General features: G+C 41.2%; 1 long non-coding RNA gene across 1 annotated transcript; it reads right to left on the bottom strand.

Annotated features, from left to right (window-relative positions):
- Window positions 1-470: 470 nt before the first annotated feature.
- Window positions 471-22,561, bottom strand: LOC121023239 (uncharacterized). The gene is made up of 3 exons (XR_005787315.1): window positions 22,470-22,561; window positions 3,102-3,172; window positions 471-799 (listed from the first exon to the last, which is right to left on the bottom strand). It is a non-coding gene; the product is annotated as an uncharacterized LOC121023239 (long non-coding RNA).
- Between the last annotated feature and the right edge of the window lie 62 nt (window positions 22,562-22,623).

The following is a 22,623-nucleotide window of genomic DNA, read 5'->3' as shown; positions in this document are numbered from 1 at the left end:
CCCTGCGTCGGGCTCTGTGCTGACAGCTCAGAGCCTGGAGCCTGCTTCGGATTTGGTGTCTCCCTCTCTCTCTCTGCCCCTCCACTGCTCATGCTCTGTCTCCCTCTGTCTCAAAAATAAATATAAACAGGTAAAAAATTTAAAAAACAAAACACAAAAAACACAGGGGGAACAAATAAGCATGTCTCTTCTCCACCACTCTGATTTTCTTGGGTAGCCTAAATCTATTCTCCTGGCTTTAACTATTATGCATGTGTTAAGGACCTGAAGTCTTTATATTCAGCCCTGACTTCTTTCCTGAACTTCAGATTTATATCCCCTTGGAGGCCCCCCAACCTCAGCATGTTCACACTCATTGTTCACACTCAGCATGTGTCACTCACTGGCTTCTCCCTTACTGGCAATTCTCCTGTTGCACCTTCTGTATTTTGGTTTGTTTTTTAAAAACAAAACAAAACAAAACAAAAACAAAAGATCTCACATATTTATTACCGAACCAACCTACTTGTCCAGAAGCATAGCAATAGAGGAAAATCATTTCCCCAATAAAACATGTCTATTGTTCAGGTGGTGGCGCTGTTTACAGTGTGATAGGGTACGAGCATGTGACCCTCCTGCGGCATGAATATATGTGCCATCTCCTGTGTGATCCCTCACAGACCCAGCTTGGTTCTTCTCCATCCAGGGCTTCCTCCTGGAGTTGCACCTGATTTCATTACCACTTTTCATCCAAATCCCCTGGGGAATGGGACCATTCTGCTTTTGTTTCTTGGCCAGGAATTGCTTGATCCTGAAAGTCCTGTGAGAAGACACGACCAGGAACAATCAACCGCACATACCATGATGGCAGAGAAAAAGTGTGCCTTCTGTATTTTGGATCGTAATCACTTAGAAGTGGGGATTTGGAGGCACCTGGGTGGCTCAGTCTGTTGAGTGTCCGACGCTTGATTTCGGCTCAGGTCATGATCTCACAGTTTGTGGGATGGAGCCTTGCGTCAGGCTCTGTGCTGACGCTGCAGAGCCTGCTTGGGATTCTCTCTCTCTCTCTCTGCCCCCCCCCTCTCTCTCTCTGCCAAAATAAATACATAATTTTTAAAAAGAACCAGGAATCGACCCTAGATCCCCCTTCTCTCCCATCCCTCTTTCTCTTAGCAACTCATCCAGTCAATCATCAAGTCTTAACAACTTTATCTCCAAGAGACTATTACTAGATACATTTCGCTCTGTCCCTACAACCACTGCTTCGGGTGAGGTCCTGAGGATTTCTCACTTGAACTATCTCAGTGGCTTCCTGGTGGGTTTTCGTTTCTCCAACTTAACCCCCTAGGTCAATTAATGTCCATCCAGGAAGAAAACAAAAGAGCAGCTCTTGGCTTTTAGGCAGAGATGATCTGACAGGGCAAAGGGAAAAGCTGAGACAGGAAATGATGGATGATGAAGACCCTGGAGATGAGCAAAGGCAGAAGCAGGGCTCCTAGGACCGGAGGCGGTACTGTCCGAACTGAGAAGCCAAGGATTGGCAGCAGGAGACAGAGCCATGGCAGTGCAGGCTGGAGAGAGTTGGAGCCTGGAGGATGTACAGCTGCCTCAACAAATCCCACAACAGGCAACAGTGGGGGTAGGGATACATGAATGCCCTGACTTCTCTTCTCCAGACTTCCAATCTTTACCTCTCCCTTCCATTGACCAAACCTACCTGGAACTCATGGTGCATGGAAGCCTGGGGAATGTGGTTACCTGCATAAAGAGTAGAGCAGGTGAAGGGGAAGCCAAAGTGATTCACATAAAACGTAAATCCAACCTCTCTACCCCTTATTAAATGTTTTTCCATCACATGCAAAAACAAACAAACAAACAAAAAGCAGTTAAGGGCCCCCCGAGCCTTGTCCTCACCAAATCCCCACGACCTCATCTCTGGAAACCCAAACTACTTATATATCTTTGCACACACCATGCTGCGTCATGCCTTTCTGCTTTTGCTGATACTGTTTCCTCAGCAAGTCAACATATGTCAACATACCTATCACACACACACACACACACACACACACACACACACACACCTGTGCATGGGATTTTTATTGGGATTATAACTGAATCTACTAGTCAATTTTTAGAGAATTGACATCTTAATTTTTTTTATTATTTATTTTTGAGAGAGGGAGAGAGCAAGAGAGAGCAAGCACAAGCTGGGGAGAGGCAGAGAGAAGGAGACACAGAAGCCGAAGCAGGCTCCAGGCTCTGAGCTGTCAGCACAGAACTCGGGGACTCAAACCCACAAACTGTGAGATCATAACTGAGCCAAATTCGGATGCTTAACCTACTGAGCCACCCCAGTGCCCCTTGAAGTCTTCTTAATATTCAACTTTTCCGATGATGAACAAGATGTAGCCCTTCATTTATTAAGACCTTTCACTAATATTTTATAGTTTTCCATGTAGAACTCTTGTACGTTATTTATTGGCACCCAGTGTGGGCCACGATCCAATTGACTAGGGCTGAGGAAAGTAATGTAAAAACTGAAATATTAGGGAACTGAGATTAATTGGAATTGAAATACTAAAGTTTATATGGGAGCTGGAACACCACCTTTCCATGGCCAGAGGCATATCCAGGCTCCTCATCGTGTAGGAATGGCCTTCGAAGTGAAGTGTGTTTGTCTAGCCCCTAATGTAGGCAATAGAGCTGGAGAGAGGGCAGTGACTCAGCTGTGTTTGAGTCACCACAACATAAACAGTGGAGTTAGGTGCAGCAAGATGGCTTTGCAGAGCAGTAAAATTCCTAACGTCCTTGCCTTCCTGAGGCTCTTTCCCACTGCTTCCCCTGTCAAGTGCAACTCTAAATGGATATCAGCACCCCGAGGATTTGCTCCAGCAGAGGATGACAATATGGCTACGCCAAAGAGGAGTGAACAAACATGAGCAGTCTAGAGCCCCGGGCCAAGAAAGGCTGATGGAGGCATCCACGCAGCCTGTACCTTGGTGTGCCCGCCCACTGACCCTAGTGAAGGGGTCCTTATGCTGCTCAACGGTCCATGCTCTTCATCTGCCAGTCTGCTTTCAGTTCATGGGCCCCGTTGAGGCTCATTCTTACTCACTAACTATTATGGATGGAACACTCTTTGGACTCCGAGAAGGCTCTGAGTGTGGGCAAGTGGAAGAGGCTGTATCTGCTGGAGAAATAAAATAGTGATTAATAGCATTTGTCATAGTCCTATGAGATGAATCCTCATTAATTTACAGAGCCTCATTTATAACTATGAGCAAAAAATAAAAAATTTTAAATTACCAAAATAATTAAAGATTCAAAAGCTAACCACTCTAAGAAAATGGCCCCCATGAAAATAGGGCACCTGAAGAAAATAATAAGAGGTCCTTAAACATTAGAATTCATATTCTCCATGAGATTTGAGGGAATATTGCATCGATTAAAAACAAAATAACAAGACATTATGAAAGAGGAAAAATTGGAAAGGAGAAGAGAATTTTGGCTGTTAACAGAGCTTGTGATTATCATATACAAACATTTTCAGAAAAGAGAGAAGGAAGAATGCTTATGAACTCATTCTATGGGGCAAGTATTTCCCTGATTCCAAAACAGATGAAGACATGACAAGAAAAGAAAACCTCAGAATATTCGTTATTCCTCTATAACAAAAACAAAATCCTCAACAAAATATTGGCATTCTAAATCCAGTAACATATTAAAAAAATATTAGATACCATAATTCTGTAGGATTCTTCCCAGGAATTCAAGGATGGTTTAACATCCCAAAATCAAGCATTTGAGGGTGACCTTAATCTGTGTGTTGCAGGGCACCACAAATGTCTACCACACTCTTGGGTAAGCATTCTCAGAGCTACCAGAAAATGTGCTTCACTAAAATGAGTGACTATACTAGGGCAGAGAAAGTTATGGAACATGGGAACAAACTATGGAAAAAAGAAAAGGAAAATAAAAAAGAATTACTGTCTACAAGCTCACAAAACAGCATGCCTAGAGAATAACCCATCCGGACGAAGAATTAAGATGTATTTTGAATACAATGCCGGTGACAATTTTAGGTCTATTTGAATATTTCACTTCTTTTGACTTTTTGGTAAATCGAATTTTGAAAAAGTTTGTCCATCTCGTCTAAATTTTCTACTTTGTCAGCATAAAGCTGTTAATACCACGCTCTTGTGATTTTTAAGAGCTGGCATAAATACACAATGATGTGTGCCTTTTCATTCCCGAAATCCATTATTTGTGCCTCCTGTCTCCTTCATGGTCACTCATCAGGGATTGATCAAATTAACCAGAACAAACATTTGACTGTGTTCATCTTCTCTATCAAATTTTTGCTATTTTGTTATTTTACGTTCTCAATTTGTTTTCCTGGCTTTTATTGTATTTGAGCGTAATTTGTTCTTTTTCTAATGTCTTGAGGTAGATGCTTGGCTCATTTGTTTTTTTGCCACAGCTCCTAATATATTGTTGAAACTATGTAGTTACATACAGCTAAACCTATACAGTTAAACCTATAAATTTTTCCCTAACCATTGTATTAGTTGCACTCTACAAACTTTATATATATATATAGTGTGTGTGTGGTATATATGATATATATATATTGTATATATATTCGTTACATATATATATATATATTTGTTATATATATTTTCTTGGGCATATATATGGACATATATATTGTATATACATATTATTGTTCAGTTCAAAATATGTTCTAGTTTCCATTGGGACTCCCATAACCCATGGGTTATTTAGAAATATATTGCTTTAGAGATATGTTGGTATACATATATATGAGAAATTTTATAATAATTCATGATTTCCCATTTAATTCCAGAGAACATACTCTAAATGATTTCAATTATTTGTTAAGACTCGATTTATGACAAAGTATATGGTCAGTTTGGTAAATCATTGTGTGTGCTTTAAAAGAATGATTTATAGGGGTGCCTAGGTGGCTCAGTCTGTTGAGTGTCCAACGTCAGCTCAAGTCATGATCCCATGGTTCACGGGTTCAAGCCCCGCGACCGGCTCCGTGCTGACAGCTCAGAGCCTGGAGCCTGCCTCGGATTCTGTTTCTCCTCTCTCTGACCCCCTCCCCTGCTTGCTCTCTGTCCCTCTCTCTGTCTCTCAAAAATAAATAAATGTTAAAAAATAATAATAAATAAATAAATAATTGATTGATATGCACATTTAAGATTCAGTGTTCTATAAATGTCCAGTGATTAAATCTGATAATCATGGGGTAGATTTTATTCTATTGTGAAGAAAGTTGAGGAAAAGGAGTTGGGGGGAAGAAGGATAAGAAGGAAAAAAAAAAGAAAAGAAAAAGCAGTACAGCTCTTACTTCTTTGTAGCACTAGGTGGCGCTAGAACACTGCTGTCAATACAGTAAAATACAGTACACTGCCATTATTCTAAAGAGGCAAAGACTTTTTTTTTTTTTTTTTTTTTTTTTTTTTTTTTTTAATTTTGAGAGAGAGAGAATGAGCTTGGGAGGGGAAGACAGAGAAGGAAACAGAGAATCCCCAGCAGGCTCCATGCTATTAGCACAGAGCCCAATGTGGGGCTTGAACTCAGGAACCATGGGATCATGACCTGAGCTGAAGTCAGATGCTTAACTGACTGAGCCACCCAGGCGCCCCTAAAGAGGCAAAGACTTTAAACAAAGGGTGGATTCAGTACTCCAGAAATCCACCAAAATGACAGTTCTACTTTTCAACCTGTTTAGTTTGTTCATGTCTTGTGAAAGTCAGTGCATGCTGTGCGTGTGTTTTGTGAGTGAATATGACATATTTATTAAATTATTTTTTCTTGAACTTCTGTGCAAATTAGTGGCCCCGAAGAACAGAAGAGAAACACTGAAACTCAAGGTGTATTCTAAATTACTTAAAGACATTTTCAGAGATAAAGGAGGATTTTTCTTGGACATTAAAATGACACATCAGGCCCCTACCCCAAAATGACCAAGAACAAAAAACCTGACATTAACAGGGATCCTAAGGCAGTCGACATCTGCATTCCCAGAGTAAGGACTTTGGTCAACTCACTCTCCCACAAAACTGATGAAAATAGAGGCACAAGCAACATCAATCATTTCAGAACCCTGGAAATTAACCAAAGCCATGGACTGAACAGCAAATCCTCTGTCCACGAGAAACTATTTAACTTACGTAAGACAGTGGGGTCTGTGACATTTTAACAGAGGCCCTTGCCATCCTTCCTGCATCCCAGGCCCAGTGACCTGCAGGTATAGACAAGAGTGTCTTTTAGGCTGACGTGAGAGGACACCAGACAATAACTCGAATCCACACAGAAAAATAAAGGACACCAGCAAAACTAACTACACAGGTAAATATAAAAACATTATAAACATGCTTTTGTTTATAATTTCTTCACGCTCACATCTATTTTCAAAGGCAACTATATAAAGCAAGAATTACAAAACTGTGATGTAGAGCTTATGATACTATAAAGATGAAACGTGTATGAAAAGAACAGCATAAAAGAAGTGGGAGGGAACAGAGTTATATGGGAGCCAGCTACTATAACCACTAACAAACTAAAATTTAAAGTTACAGTAAAAGAAAGTATAAAGGAATTAAAACGTCATACTAGAAAATATCCACTTAGCAATAAAGGAGGCAGTAATGGAGGAATAGAGACACAAAAAAGACAGAACATATAAAAACAAATAACAAAATGGCAGCTATAAGTCCTACCTTCTCAGTGATTACACTAAACACAAATCGATTAAGCCTGAAATCAAAAGGCAGATTGGCAGAATGGATTAAAAAGAATTAATCAAATGATAAGTTGCTACCGAACACATCCTGATTCAAAGATACAAATAGGTGGTGGGGCGCCTGAGTGACTCAGTTGGTTAATTGTCCAACTCTTGGTTTCAGCTCGGGTCATGATCTCACAGCCCGTGATATGGAGACCCATTAACAGTGCAGAGCCTGCTTGGGATTTTCTCTGTCCCTCTCTATCTGCCTGTTTCCCATCATGCTTGCACTCTCTTTCTCTCTCTCTCTCTCTCTCTCAAAATAAATAAGTAAACTTTTTTTAAAAAGTTACAGGGGCACCTGGGTGGCTCAGTTGGTTAAACATCTGATTTCAGCTCAGGTCATGATCCCACAGTTCATAAGTTTGAGCCCTGCATCGAGCTCTGTACTGACAGCTCAGAGCCTGAAGCCTGCTTCAGATTCTGTGCCTGCCTCTCTCTCTCTTTACCCCTCCCCCACTCACGCTCTGTCTCTCTCTCTCAAAAATAAATAAACATAAAAAAATTTTTTTAGGGTACAAATAGGTGTAAAATAAGAACTGAAAAAGACACAAATGCAAACAAAGAGAGTCTGAGTGACCATACTAATATCAAATGAAATAGACTTTGAGACAACAGCTGTTACTAAGAAAAAGAACATTTATAATGATAAAGGATTAATTTATTAAGATTTAACAAATATGAACATATATGCACCTAACTAGAGAGCCGCATAACATGCGAAATAAAGACTGACAGAATTAAAGAGAGAAATAGGCAATTCAATGAGTTGGAGACTTAAGTAATGTACTTTCAGTAATGGAAAGAGTAACTACACAGAAGATCAACAAGTAAACATAAGTCTTGACTTCTGGATATGTTGTGGATATCCTGTCTAGGCAGTGGCGACTTCCATCCAGAATTTGCTTTGGATGTCCAGATTCATGATACCTCACAAACACCAAGAGGGTATGAAAATTTTATTACTTCTCTAATTAGGTTTTCTGCAGAAAACCTTAGGTCTCCCCAAGCAAATCTGTAAAGGGCTCAAGAGAGTGGAGATAGGAGGGGTGCCTAGGTGACTAAGTTGGTTAAGTGTCCAACTCTAGATTTCAGCTCAGGTCATGACCTCACAGTTTGTAAGTTCGAGCTCCACATCGAGCTCTGCCCTGGCAGTGTGGTGCCTACTTGGGATTCTCTCTCTCTCTCTCTCTCTCTCTCTCTCTCTCTCTCTAAGTAAATAAATTAAAAAGAGAGAGTGGAGAAAGGAGAATGCTTTTGGGTTTTTTGTGAGGAAGGAGTGGGACCAGGGTGACAGGCCCCGCATATAGGCACAGGATTGCATGGTTTGGATCTCCTACTGGTTCCAAAGAAAAGATGCCTAGCCTTTCTTTACAGACTACCTGAATGTAGGAAAAAGAGACAGTGAAGGTAAAGCCCAAAGGCTGTGAGCAGTCAGTAACAACTGCTGGTGAGGATGTGGAGGAATTGTAATACTCATACACTCCTGGCGGGAATTCAAAATGGTGCGGCTGCTTTGGAAAACAGTCTGGCAATTCCTCAGTATTAAACATTAAATACCATACAACCCATCTCTTCCACTCCTAGGCTTATACTGAAGATGAATGAAAACATATATCCACGTAAAAACTTGTACATGAACGTTCATAGCAGGATTATTCCTAATAACCAACAAAATGGAAACAAACCAAATGCTGACTAACAGATGAATGGATAGACTCAATGTGATATGTCCATACAATATTATTTGGCAATAAAAAAGAATGAAGTACTGACACGTGTCACAACATTGATGAACTTTGACACAGTGTTGTTATACAAAGTGAAAGAAGCCGATCACCGCATGTTGTACGAGCACAGATCCAATGATACGAAATGTGCTGAATGAGCAAATCTATATAGAGACAGTGAATTAGTGGTTGCTGGGGGCTGTGGGTATGAGATCAGGTAATGGGAACTGAACGTTAATAGGTACAGGGTTTCTTTTCAGGGAGACTAAATGTTCTAAAATTAGATAGTGGTGTTGGTTGCGCAACTTGTGAACATAGTAAACACCTCTGAACTGTGCACTTTCAATGGGTGAACAGTATGGTATGTGAGTTACACTCAACAAGCAGATTATTTATTTTTTATTTTTTTTACGTTTTATTTATTTTTGAGAGACAGAGAGAACACGAGCAGGGGAGGGCCAGAGAGAGAGGAAGACACAGAATCCAAAGCAGGTTCCAGGCTCTGAGCAGTCAGCATAGAGCCTGACGCAGGGCTCAAACCCACAAACCATGAGATGATGACCTGGGCTGAAGTCAGACGCTTAACCAACTGAGCCACCCAAGTGCCCCTATACTCAATAAAGCAGAATAAGAAGAAACACATAAAACCAAACCAAAATATATGCCACCTTTACACTATAGTGAAGGGTTAGTTTAGATTCTGAGGATTCATTTTCCTTTGGGGTGTTTACCAATGCTGGCAAAAGTAACTTGCACTGAGGACGCTGTGATGGTAAAGGGCACCCAGAGGGCTTCTGGGATGTCGAAATGTTCTGTATCTTGAACTGGGTCATGACTGCAAGGGTGTTTGCTTTACAGTAATTCATTAGGCTGTGTATATATGTTTTATGAATTGCTCTCTCTGAGTGCTGTGTCTTAAAATAGTAATCTTTAAAAAGAGATAGGTTCTAGTAAAGTTATCAAACTTCAAAGATGAGGAATCTTTGGGTAACCTAGCCAAAAACAAAAACAAAAAAAAACCCAAACCCCCCCCCCAAAAAAGGTCACCTATTAAGGGAAAATATTAGATTAGCCTCAGAATTTTCTTCAGAATCATACAATGTGAAAAGTTGATGACATCATGGTTACAAAATTCTTTGGAAAAGATCAGTGTAAGTTTTTGCTACTATTATGGTAGAGCTCAGAATTTTATAACAGATAGTAATGGTTTCCACCCAATAGTCTCCTTGGGCCAGGCACTATTATTAGCATTTTATATGCATTAACTCATTTAGTCTACAAAACTACTCTTCAAGGTAGAAGCTACAATTATGCCCCCTTTTATAAATGAGAAAATAGGGGCATCTGGGTGGCTCAGTAGGTTAAGCATCCAACTTCAGCTCAGGTCATGATCTCACAGTCCGTGAATTCAAGCCCCGTGTCAGGCTCTGTGCTGACAGGTCGAAGCCTGGAGCCTGTTTCAGATTCTGTGTCTCCCTCTCTCCCTGCCCCTCCCCTGCTCATGCTCTGTCTCTCTCTGTCTCAAAAAAAAAATTTATAAATGAGAAAATAAGCATAAATAGCATAACTGATACTTATCAACCATGTACCCCATTTATATAGAATATATCATCATTTCAGACATTCACAGGGCATTTACAAAATCTGGTCATATACTCAGAAAAGAAAATATCAATAAGAAGAGGAACAATACAAACAATATTTTCTGATCAGAATTTAATAAAAGTAGAAACTAACAACCCATCTAGAAAAAACAAAAACAAAAAACACACAACCCCTATCATCTAGAAATTCCAAAAGTGATTTCTTAAAATCCTGTTGGTTCAAAAAAAGAGGTAAAGGTCACCACAATAGAATACCTAGAAAATAATAAAAACATGGCCTATCAGGACCAACAGTTACAAAAACAGGTAGGGTTGGGGGCGCTTGGGTGGCTCAGTCGGTTGAGTGTCTGACTCTTGATTTTGGCTCAGGTCATGATCCCCAGGTTGTGGGATCGAGCCCCGCATTGGGCTCTGTGCTGAGCACGGAGCCTGCTTAAGATTCTCTCTGTCTCTTCCTCTGCCCCCTCTCCCTCTCACGTGTGTGTGCACGCTCACCCTCTCTCAAAAAGTAAAAAATAAAAAAAGTACTATTCAAAGAAAATTTTACAGCTCCAAATAATTATGCTACTAAAAGTGTTTACAGGAGCCCCAATGGTAGCCTATGATCAATGGCTACTGTCCTCCTTCTGAAACAGTCAATGTTACACATAGATTAATTCTTACTGAATTAATTTATAATTCTCACTTCATATTTAAGACACAAAGATAAGTCATTTAACATACACAGACCCCCTAAAAATCAACACCAAAAGGCCAACCAGAAATGGGTAAAGAAAAAAGAACTGATAGTTCACAGAAAGGGTAATTCAAATGACTCAAACATCTGAAAAGATGTTCAGTCTCAATCACAATAAGAAATACAGTTAAAAACTATGGAAAAAAAATGGTCCCCATCAGCTTCCCTTGCTTTTTGCAAAGAGCAAAGTTCCATTTTGCACTGCATTGAGGAGGGTGTGGGGAACCCCATTGCTGGTGGCAATGCAAAGGGGTACAATCTCTAGGAAGGACCATTTAGTCAAATCTATCAAAACAGCTAGTGAACACCCTTTTGTTCAGTGAGCCACTCCTAGAAACTTATCTTATTTGTATGCTGGCACTCCTGCGAATGGCAAATGTACAAGGATAGTCCCTGCAGCACTTTTCGTGACAATAGAAAATTGGAAGCAACCTAAATTTCTATCAAAGGACATCATTAAGGTACAGTATACAGTGAGGACTATGTAGCCATTAGGGAGAACGAAGCAACTTTCAAAATTCTGCTACGACATGATCTCTAAGATATATTAAGTGCAGGGGTGCTTGGGTGTCTCAGACAGTTTAGCATCCGACTTGGGCTCAGATCACGATATCCTGGTTTGTGAGTTCAAGCCCCACATCTGGCTCTGTGTTGACAGCTCAGAACCTGGAGCCTGTTTCAGATTCTGTGTCTCCCTCTCTCTCTGCCTCTCCCCTATTCACGTTGTCTCTTCTCTCTCTCTTTCAAAAATAAATAAACATTAAAAAAATTTTAAGATAGGGGCGCCTGGGTGGCGCAGTCGGTTGAGCGTCCGACTTCAGCCAGGTCACGATCTCGCGGTCCGTGAGTTCGAGCCCCGCGTCGGGCTCTGGGCTGATGGCTCGGAGCCTGGAGCCTGTTTCCGATTCTGTGTCTCCCTCTCTCTCTGCCCCTCCCCCGTTCATGCTCTGTCTCTCTCTGTCCCAAAAATGAATAAACGTTGAAAAAAAAAAATTAAAAAAAAAAAATTTTAAGATATATTAAGTGAAAATAGATATAAAATAGTGCATAAATAAGTGTATATGTGTATGAATCTATCCCTGGAGAGGTACAAATTTAACCCTCAGGCAAAGAAATGGATGGTTAGGGGTTGGAGGGCATGTAGGAGAGAAATTTTGCTTTTCAAAGTATTCTTTCATGTACATGATTTTTAAAAAATACATATGCGGAGCACCTGGGTGGTTCAGTTGGTTAAGCATCCAACATCAGCTCAGGTCATGATCTCAGGGTTCATGAGTTCGAGCCCCCCTAGGGCTCTGTGGTGACAGCTTGGAGCCTCCTTCGGATTCTGTGTCTCCCTCTCTCTCTGCCCCTCCCTGCTCACGTTCTGTCCCTCTCTCTCAAAAATAAGTAAACGTTAAAAAACTTTTAAAAATTAAAAATAAAAAAATATGTATGCAAAAAATAATTAGAACACACACAGAAGATTTCTAGGATCCTAAATATGGAAAATGTGAAAAGACAGAGGCGTCTAATCAAAAGAACAATAAACTGCTAAAAGAATATTAATGTCACTTGAAAAACCAGGCTTGGAATCCATCTAAGAAGGGGAAAAAAACAAAAAACAAAACAACAAGGTTTCTCATACAAAGGTTAATATTAGAGAGAACCAGTATCCAGGACAAGTAGAAGCTGAGACTCAGATTTTACCTGTTGAATAATAGCATAATTTGTCAGTATTTTTTCAAGACGCTTAATTTCAAATGTTTGAAAGGCTGAGGTTTCTTTTCTTTTTTCTTTTCTTTTCTTTTCTCTTTTTTTTTTAAAGGCATTCTTACTGTTATTCTAGAAAACCAGTTTGCCCAAGAGCATTATCAGATAAGAAAACACCCTTGAAAGAGATACTTACTGGAAGTATTCCTTCACTGAACCCTCAACTAGAAGAGATTAGAAAGACTTCAAATAATCCTGTGATTAAGTAGCAACCACAAAACAATACTTTACATTGATCTGGCACAAGACCGGCTTCAAAGTCTTTTATATTCATCAGGTCCTTCAGGGCTAACAGCACCAACCCAGTAAGGTAACACTAACGCCCTTAAAATCAGGAAGTCCACATCATGACGCAGATGCTGTGGCTTTAGGCCCTGGAAATTTTTGCAGACAATAAAACTAACACTGAGGCATGAGAAAGAGCAGGAACAAGAAGGGATTAAACCAGAGTAGTTACAACTGGTAGGTTCCACACTTGTGTTTACAGGAGGGAAGGTCAGCTGGGTTAATTTAAGAGTTCTGAAGAAATTTCTGCAGAGATTTTTTTTAATGTTTTTATTTATTTTTGAGACGGAGAGAGCCAGAGCATGAGCAGGGGAGGGGCGGAGAGAGAGGGAGACACAGAATCCGAAGCAGGCTCCAGGCTCCGAGCTGTCAACACAGAGCGCGACACGGGGCTCGAACTCGCAGACCGTGAGTCCATGACCTGAGCCGAAGTCCGATGCTTAACCGACTAAGCCACCCAGGCGCCTCTGCAGAGGTTTTAAAAGACTGAGAGTAAGTCTTCGCTTCATGAGAGGAATCTAAACTACATAGTTCAGTACTGAATTAGCCTATGCTTAAGCATTAATTAGAAAGAAACACTTGGATTTATTTAGTGTTTTTCTTCGAAGAATTTCAAAAGAGTTGCTTAGTTTAGTTACTCCATTAATTCTCATGGTATTCATCAAACTCTTTTTTTTTTTTTCTAATTTTTTAACGCTTATTTATTTTTGAGAGGCGGCTGGGGTGGCAGAGAGAGGGGGAGACAAAGAATCCAAAGCAGGCTCCAAGCTCTGAGCTGTCAGCACAGAGCCCCATGTGGGGCTTGAAGTCACAAAGGGTGAAGATCGTGACCTGAGCCGGGGTCGGAGGCTTAACCGACTGACCCACCCAGGCGCCCCTATATTCATCAAACTCTTAACAGTCTTCTAACTTTATATATAGATTTTAAAAATTGGCGAGTGCAAAAGCAGCTCAAGGTCACTACCAGGATCAGTAGTGTCTGTAGGCTTTTGTTGTGTATCCCAGGCTGGTTTAGGTAGTTTACACACCAAGAGTAGATCTGATGAGCAGGAAACCATCATTTTCAAAATGAGTAAGAAAAAAGAGGCTCAGTTTGTTCAGAGGAGAAAAGTCAACTTACAAAAGCAGACCATGAGTCCAAGAATCAGACATTCTGATCAAGAACATGAACTTACTGTATGTTTTGTAATGTACATAACAAGCTGCTGGCACATAATAAAAAGTAAACAGCAAATATTTTTCACTATGATCTTAGCGAAAGATCTTTTTTTTTAAAAAATCATCTCTGTTCTTTGTGTCCCCTGTTTAATATTTCTAGCAGGTTATGAAGAATTAGCCATTATATTTGAAAAGAGTCCAGTAAATCACAAATAAAACAAATTTTGGTGGGACAAAATGTACAAAAATGGTTACTCAGGCTGGAATGGAAACCTTCCTATCTCAGGCCCAAGGTCACGAGCTTTGTAGCTTTACCTCAGAAGAGATATCTTTGAGGGTTTAAAAAAGACCTTGGCTGTGTGAAATGACTCGGATTTTTACATTGTTGTATTATTCAGTGAAGTCGTTCATTGTCCATTGGAGCAGCCCCGACTGTAATCTGTAACTTTAAGCACGGACAGGCAAGGCTCCAGCCTTGTCCAGTGATTAAAGTGCCAGAAATTCCAAGACATCACGATTCCTCTAAAGCTGAAAGCCTGCTGAAACTTTGAGAATGTTTAGGAACCTGACACACAGACTGAAAGCTTCAGTCCAAAGCTTCAACACTGACCATACAGGCCAATAAATGTTACCTCGTTATGGTTTGCTGTGTCATTATCATCACCATATTGCTATTATTACTCATTTAACCCCGCATCTTTAAACTCATGGACAGGAAGCCAGAGAGCCAGATGCGAGAGAAAAATGCTAATTTACCATCTCAGCACATTCACAAAGTACTTCATGCTCCTTTTCACTCACACTACATTCGTTTGTGGGTTGCTCCACGACAATTTTGAAGCCATGAACTGGGCCTTCATGAGAGCGTGAAAGTCAAAGTGTACTGTGAACTCCCTTGTAGTATATGCTCAACTGATCTGTCTTCAGATAATTGGTGTCCAATTCCTTGATCCCTTCCAAGTTTTGTTCGATCTCACCTTCTCAACAACAAGGCCACCCTGACCTCCCTACTGAATACATCATGCACCTACTCATTGTGGCTTTGCCCCATTCCCGATCCATATTTTCCTGTGTTCTTTTTTTATGTTATACTGGAGTTATCAAATCCTAATAGACTATGTAATTTATTTATTCTATTTCCCGTCTACTGATGCTAAAATAGAAGCTTCATCATGACAGAGAACTTTGTCCTGTTCATTTTTATATCCCAAGTACCTTGATTACTTCCTGACACTCAAAAAAAAACAAACAAACAAACAAACAAACAAAAAACAGGTATTGAACGATGAGGCTATTCACTCTCTGTATTCTCTCCTGTCTTAACTGCAACTTATTTGTACCGTTACTTGGTTTAACTGTAGCATAATTCATGATAGATGAATAAGAAATCTGACGATACCAGAATAAAATTACAATAATTTGTCACATACATGCATAATTTGGTTTGCTCAAAAAGCCCTATGTTTTGAGATGGGACAGGCCCAAGAGCCTTGGCAATGACCATTCCAAATTTTAACCCCGACCACCGTGTGCAAAACGTTTATCTTTTGTTGGCAGATGAAATTGATTTTTGGCATAGGAAAATAAACCAGATGCACACTGGTGAAGCACCACACAAAAGATCTCCGAAATGTAATCCGAGTAAGTCACAACAGCTGGCATTGGCAAAATTCCAGGATATCAATCAAAACGCTTTCTGTCTTAACAAGACTGGCGCACTACCAGATACGAGCAGTTAAATTGCACTGTTAATCGTCTTCCTAATGTTCTTTATTTCACATCTAGAAGTATAAAGTTCTGAGAAAAGAGAACCAAAAATGCTGGGAGACTTTTTTTTAATCCCAAGTATTTTTCCACTTTTAAAAGAATTCACACACATAGTTCATGAGGGAACATATTTTCCTTACCCCTCCTTCCCACCTCTCCAGGGTGTCTCACCTCTGGTCATGCGCAGACACCACGGCCCATCTTTAACGTTTTTTCTAATCTGTCTTCCTTTCTCTGCTCTTCCCAAGAAAACACCCTTTCCTGTGTCTGGAAACCTGGGAGAGCTGGTCACCTTGCAAACAACCTCGCCTCTCACTGGTCCCCACCATCTTCCAACTGTTCTGCCACACCATACATTCCACAGATTTGGCCCTCTCTCAATATGGCTGTTTCCTCGTATCTGTTAGCCTTGACTCGAAGATCCTCGATGGCAAAAGGGCCTCTAAATGTACTTTCACCACCATCCTTCTTCAGCCTTCAAGGTTTTCACCACAGACTACATCTCAGATCTACTGAAGCTGAATTCTAAATGTCAGCAACCTTCTCTACATCGATTCCTTTTGGGTCATGGCTACCCAGTGGGTAGATTAGGCACCCCCCTCCCAAGAAAGGGATGATATTTTCCGTGATTTGCTACTGAAGTTCCTTCAAATGGGAAACTGGAAGTCAAAGCAGGGAGGAGAGTCAACATTACTCTCTCTGCTTTTTGTCTTCAAGTCCAAGTCAAAACCCATGAGAAAAAGCCAGATTTTCTGGTTTAATGTGAGGGTTTTGTTTGTTTGTTTGTTTGTTCCGTTTTGTAGACTTACTGACTTTACTGCCATGTTGCTGAAATGTCCTAGCTTCGTCTGTACCAGCCAGCACTATACCAGGATATCGAGCAAAGGGTCTTATGCCCCTATTTGAATAAAAGCCTAATCAGCAGAACTGATTTTAAAAAAAAAATCCTCGCATTAATCTAGGACAATTATAAACTTTTCAAATCTCAGGACCCCTTTACATGCTTACAAGTTATGAAGACCTCAAAGAGGTTCTGTGTATCTTTCTGTATATATTCGATGTATTTGTGTTCTGTCAGTAATGTCTATAGTGGAATTAAAACTAAGAAAATTGTAAAATATGCATTTATAGCTTTATTTTAAAATAAGAACATTAAACCCATCATAGGGTAACATGTAACATATTTTTATGAAAAAAAATTGTTTTTCCCCAAACTAAAACGTATAAATAAGTTGACTGGCATTGTTTCAGGTTTTTGTAGATCTTTTTTCTACCTGGCTAAATAGGAGATCGCCAAATTCTCTTATGTGCTTCTTCATTCAGCTTGTTGCAAAATATTGTGCTGGTTGAAACATACGGAGAAATTCCAGTCTCATACAGATGAGTGATTGGAAGAAACAGAAGTATTTTTTTAACTTTTGATTTTGAGATAATTATAGATCTGCACAAAATTGTAAGAAATAATATGGAGAAAGCCTGTGTGCCTCTCTCCCAATTTCCCTAGCATAACTATACTATATCACAACAAGGACATCAACACTGATACAATCCAGCGAACTTATTTGGGTCTCAGGTTTTACATGCATTCATCTGTGTGTGTGTGTGTGTGTGTGTGTGTGTGTGTGTGTGTGTGTGTTTAGTTCTGTGCCATTTTTTCACAAGTGCACAATTGTGTGACCAGCATCCCAGTTCAGATACGGAATAGTTCCATCACACAGGTCTCCCACACTAATCTCTCTCTCCATCTCCCTAACTCCTAAACAAATAATCTTTCCTGAGACAGAAGTATTTTTCATAGCCTTTACAGGGAAATCATGGACATTCTCTAATACTATCCCCAAACTGGACAAGTGGTGGTCTTTTAAAGACAAGTTACAATGTGGAATCTGAAATCATTATGGAATGCTCTTTTTTCCATTTATGGTTTTGTGATATCAAAAAGATATTGGTCTTTGGGAAAATACTGGCTCACTGAGCTAAGCAGGTCTTTCAAATGATGGCTTATTTCATTGTACAATACCAACAAATCACATTTCTTAATATTACTACCAACCTTATCAGAAAACACTTTAAGTGCCTGGGAAGTTATGGAATAAGGAAAACAGCTACAAGTTTTGCAAAATCCTGATTTTTCTTGCAAGCTCCAATTTTATCATTGGCAACACATCCCTTCAGTGGTTTTTCCATGAGATAATAGTCCTGCTGTGTTCCTTTTCTAGAAAATGTCTTCCAAATATTCAAATCTGAATAACTACAATTTGTTTATCACTCATTGTTTCAAATAAAAACGGTATTGATGAAAAAAAGTGATCAAAGGATCACTGAAGTGCTTTTTCTTAAACGGCCATCATATTTGGGTATGCAGCAGAATTATTTATATATATTTCCCATTATGTCACAGAGAATGTTAAAGACCTATACTCAAAAGTGAAGATTTTTTTTTTATTTTTTTTTTCAACGTTTATTTATTTTTGGGACAGAGAGAGACAGAGCATGAACGGGCGAGGGGCAGAGAGAGAGGGAGACACAGAATCGGGAACAGGCTCCAGGCTCTGAGCCATCAGCCCAGAGCCCGACGCGGGGCTCGAACTCCCGGACCGCGAGATCGTGACCTGGCTGAAGTCGGACGCTTAACCGACTGCACCACCCAGGCGCCCCAAAAGTGAAGATTTAATACAATTACTAGTTTTTACTGTTTTATCAAGGGCATTTCAAAGTGAACCTGGCATTTTTTTCTTTTACTGCAAGTGTGTGACATTGAAGAACACAGTCACTACTTGTGCAATTTGGTGTCACTGCCTTGATTCGCTGCACTAACCATCAGTGCAAATGTCAATGCAGTGAAAAAGGCAAATATTTTGGTATAATTATGAAAATAACTTTGACCTTGTGGACCCCCTGAAACAGTCTCAGGGATCTCTTGGGGCCCACAGACCACACTTTGAGAACAGCTGACCTAAGATAAAAGGGGTAGTGATAATTAATTAGAGGAAGATTCTCCAAAGAGAAGATGATTCTTGAGGGTTGATTCTCCTTCCCGAATCAACCACAGACTGATACAACTTTTCAAGAGAACATTTCCATAAAGCCATTCTCTGGTTTCCCTAACACTAATGTGTTGCTCTCTTTGTCTGATTCCTTTTAATTTTTTCCCTTGGTTCTTCTTTTTACCAGCTTCCATTTACATGTATTTGTCACCAAAGTTCTGTCTTAGCACTCTGCTCTTGAGTTATGACGGTCTTCCTGGTAGAATGTGCTGGGTTAGACAGAGGGGGCATGGTTATAGCACACATCTCTAGGTAGTGCTATTTCCCCAACTAAACATTTGGTGGGGTGGGGGGGGGGGGGCGGTAAGAAAAAAGACACAAAAGTAACAAGTGATGAATTTTAGGATCATCCAGTCCAGGCAGACACCATCAGGACAGTTTGCTGCTCAGAGGTCCGAGATGGGGAAAAGGTCCCAGGGGATCACACGGCTGGTGGTTCAAGGAGGCCTACAGGGAGACTCTTTGGACTGTGGTATTGAGACTTATAATCACTCAGTACTCCTGTTAGTATCAGGTGTGTGAGTCAAGAGGGATCTCCAGTTTAGCCAAGTTAGAAGGCTTCACAGACTGATCCGTCTGGAACTGGAGAGGAGCGGGGAGTCCTGGCAGGTAGCAGAGTCCCTGAAGGTTACAAGGAGCCTGCCAGGGTAGGCACACTGCTCAGACAGGCACACACGGGGTCCCCCTGCTCCCTACATGGCCTAGAATAGTTCCCTACAGTGTGAGACATCACCTTAGAGAATTACTTCCAAAATTCAATTCCCTGCATCTCTGGTCTCCTTTCTGAGTTTCTCATTCTCTGACATTCCAGCTGTAAAACTCAGTACCCCCAAACCATCCCAAATTTAACACGTCAAAGAATAACCATCTCCCTAAAACCATTTCCTAGGTCATTTGACATCATTACCTTTCACCTACTTCCTTAAGTTAGAAACCTGGGTGGAGTTATCTTGAACACTTCCCACAAGCCCTCATCCACAATTCTAAAATCTGAGAAGCTCCAAAAAACCAAAACCAACTTTGTCAGGAGGCATTAGAAGTCATTTGGCAACAAAACTTGACATGAAATGACATGAGGCTCTTTTGGGCTTTATTTATCTCACTTGGTGAGTTTTTTGTTTTTTGTTTTTTTTACATTTTGGGGCAGAAATATCCATGTGTTTGATTTTGCAGTGCTGTCCCATCCCGAATTGAAAGAGTTAGTATTCAAATATGTACTATATTGTTAAGATTCTAAACCCTGGCACTAAAATTCTAAATCCCCAAATTCTAAATCCTGGCACTTATCTGGACCCCTGAGTTTGGGGTGAGGTCCTGGGGGCCTGTAATTGGTGATGAAGCACTTTTGATTCCTCTCTGCATATTGTGTCTGGCACTGGGCTGTTTCTTTCCTGATGCCAGGGCGGTGGGTTCCAGCTCCCCCCTGCCCAATTCTCCCTTTTCCTGTCTCAGTGGTCTCTTTGTTCTCTTGCTTCTCACCTTGCCCTAGTCACACCTATTGCTTCCATGTTTGCTAATCTCATCTTTACACAGTTTCAATATAATCGCATCACGGCTCTGTCCTGAAACATCAGGGCTCCCCAGCACCCCCAGCCGTGTATTCCCAACCTCGGTCATTCCAGTACAACTTTCTTAATATCTGCTATATCCATGTGCCAACTGTACTATTTTAATTATGTTTCCTTTTGAGTTGACCTTTTTTGTGTGTGTGCTTGATTTGTTTGGGTGAGAATCTTAATTTCAGTGCTGCAAATGGAAAACCCATGATGCTAGTCGTACATAGAAGACAACCATAAATGTAAGTACTCAAAAACCAAAACGATTAGAAACTATGTTTGTCAAAGGGACCAGAGACTGGCTTGCTCTCTTTTTTAAAAAGGGATATTAATAATAAGAGGACTATTACTATTATTGGGCACTTACTATGTGCTAAGCACCTTCCACACCTTTACATCCATTATCTCCTTCAGTCTCCCCAACCATCCTATGAGGTAGGAACTATTTGTTATTATTCTCATTTTACAGATAAGAAACTGAGCTGCAGAGAAGTAAAGTGACTGTGTTCAAAGTCACACAGCCAGTAACAGTATAATTGAAAAGACCATGACTTTCTCATTATATATATATAGCAATATTATTATGCCCTATCCTCCTAAAACCCAAATCGTCTCTTCATTTGCTGGTGGTAAAGGACGCAGACTTCAGGCTGGCCTACAACAGGACCCTCTCGTTCCTTTAGAATTTTTGTTAATTGGGCTTTCTTCTTTCTAGTCTCATCGCTTGCCATAGTAACCTCTTGACCTCTAGCAGCGCCCTGAGCGCAGTATTTATTTGTTCTCTCTTGTTTATGTGCACATGGCCTGAGATGTCCTTGTTCCTCTTTGCTGTTAATCCCAGCCATAGTCGGCTCAAATAACACACCACAAGGCATTCCCCAGTGACTCCAGGCAACAGGAAGTGCTTCTTCACCTTGAGCCCAGGACAACTGGTTTATTCTTCTCTTGTGGAACTTTCTTTATTCCCTTATCATTCTCTAGCGAAGGGGCTTTGTAACTTCCAATCTTTAGCATAGGGCCTTAGACAGAGTAAGTGCTCCTTAATCATTAAATGAGAAACATTGACACCTGGAAGGTTTCTTCCCACATCTCCATCAAGAGAGACAGGAGACCCACGTCTGTCTAGGCCCGTCACCATCAGGACAGAAACTGTAAAAGGGGGGTGGAACAGGGGTGGGGTGGGGTGCGAGGGTAATGGGGCAGAGAAGGGAGTCTCTGTGAGTCTGGGCAGGGAGAGAAGGCGGGCTATGTCTCACAGTGGCAGACCATTTCATGAGAACTCGTCATTTTATTCCTTTCCACAGCCCCTCTGACCCAGTAAACTCTCGAAGATGATTTTCTTAAATAATGAAAAAATTACAGAGAAAAAAGTATGTTCATACAGGGAAATCTCAAAGTTCCTCCTTATCGCTACCCTTGACATGCTCCCTGCCCTCAGACATAAAAGCTTCACTTTCCATCTCTTATGAGCTTACCCTTTCCTGCACAGAGCGAACGGGTAAGGGTGGAGGCCCTGCTTCCCAGAACGTTTCTGTACAGAGTTCGTCCCGAGCGAAGCGCCAAGTAAACACCTGTGAATGAACAGTCAGCACAGCAGTGAAGGCTGGAGCTCTGGGCAGACTCCCTCGCTCTATTCGCCTTTTCTGGGAATATGTCTGGCCAACGCTTCCTAAACCCGAACCTGTGGGTTCACAGGGGACAGGGGGTTCTTTCCCACTCGAGGGACCAGTAAAGAAAGGCAAACGCGGGATTATCTGTCAAGAAGAACGAGCTTCGGGGCCTCTACAACCTGCAGCTCACTGCGCGGGGGATCCGTAATCTGGTTAGTTCTGGGCTGGGCGGTGGATTTCCAATGCTCGCAGCCCGGGAACTGATATGGCAAGGCTGATACGGATTTGTTCTGCGACCTGTTCTGAGATGCACCGTGACTCTCCCAGAACTGCGACCTAGTCCCTCGCGTCACGCCCCAGCGCCCCGGATCCTCCCCTGCCGCTGCACTGCTTTTTGGAGAATTGTGGCCTCCCCGAAGCCTTACCCTTGGCTTGACTTTTCTGGAAAACCTCGTGCACCCACTGCCGGCTCCGCCTCCCGGGCCAAGTGGGCGCGGCGCACCCAAGCCCCCGAGCGTCAGCGGCGGGGGCGGCCCCGGACCCGGGATCTGGGCGGGCCGAGAGGGGGCGTGGCAGGCC

The sequence above is a fragment of the Herpailurus yagouaroundi genome, unplaced genomic scaffold, assembly GCF_014898765.1.
Source record: "Herpailurus yagouaroundi ecotype Mexico unplaced genomic scaffold, PumYag 530, whole genome shotgun sequence".
Lineage (NCBI taxonomy): Eukaryota > Metazoa > Chordata > Mammalia > Carnivora > Felidae > Herpailurus > Herpailurus yagouaroundi.
Note: the sequence above shows the minus strand (reverse complement) of the source record. Positions and strands in the feature narration are given on the sequence as shown.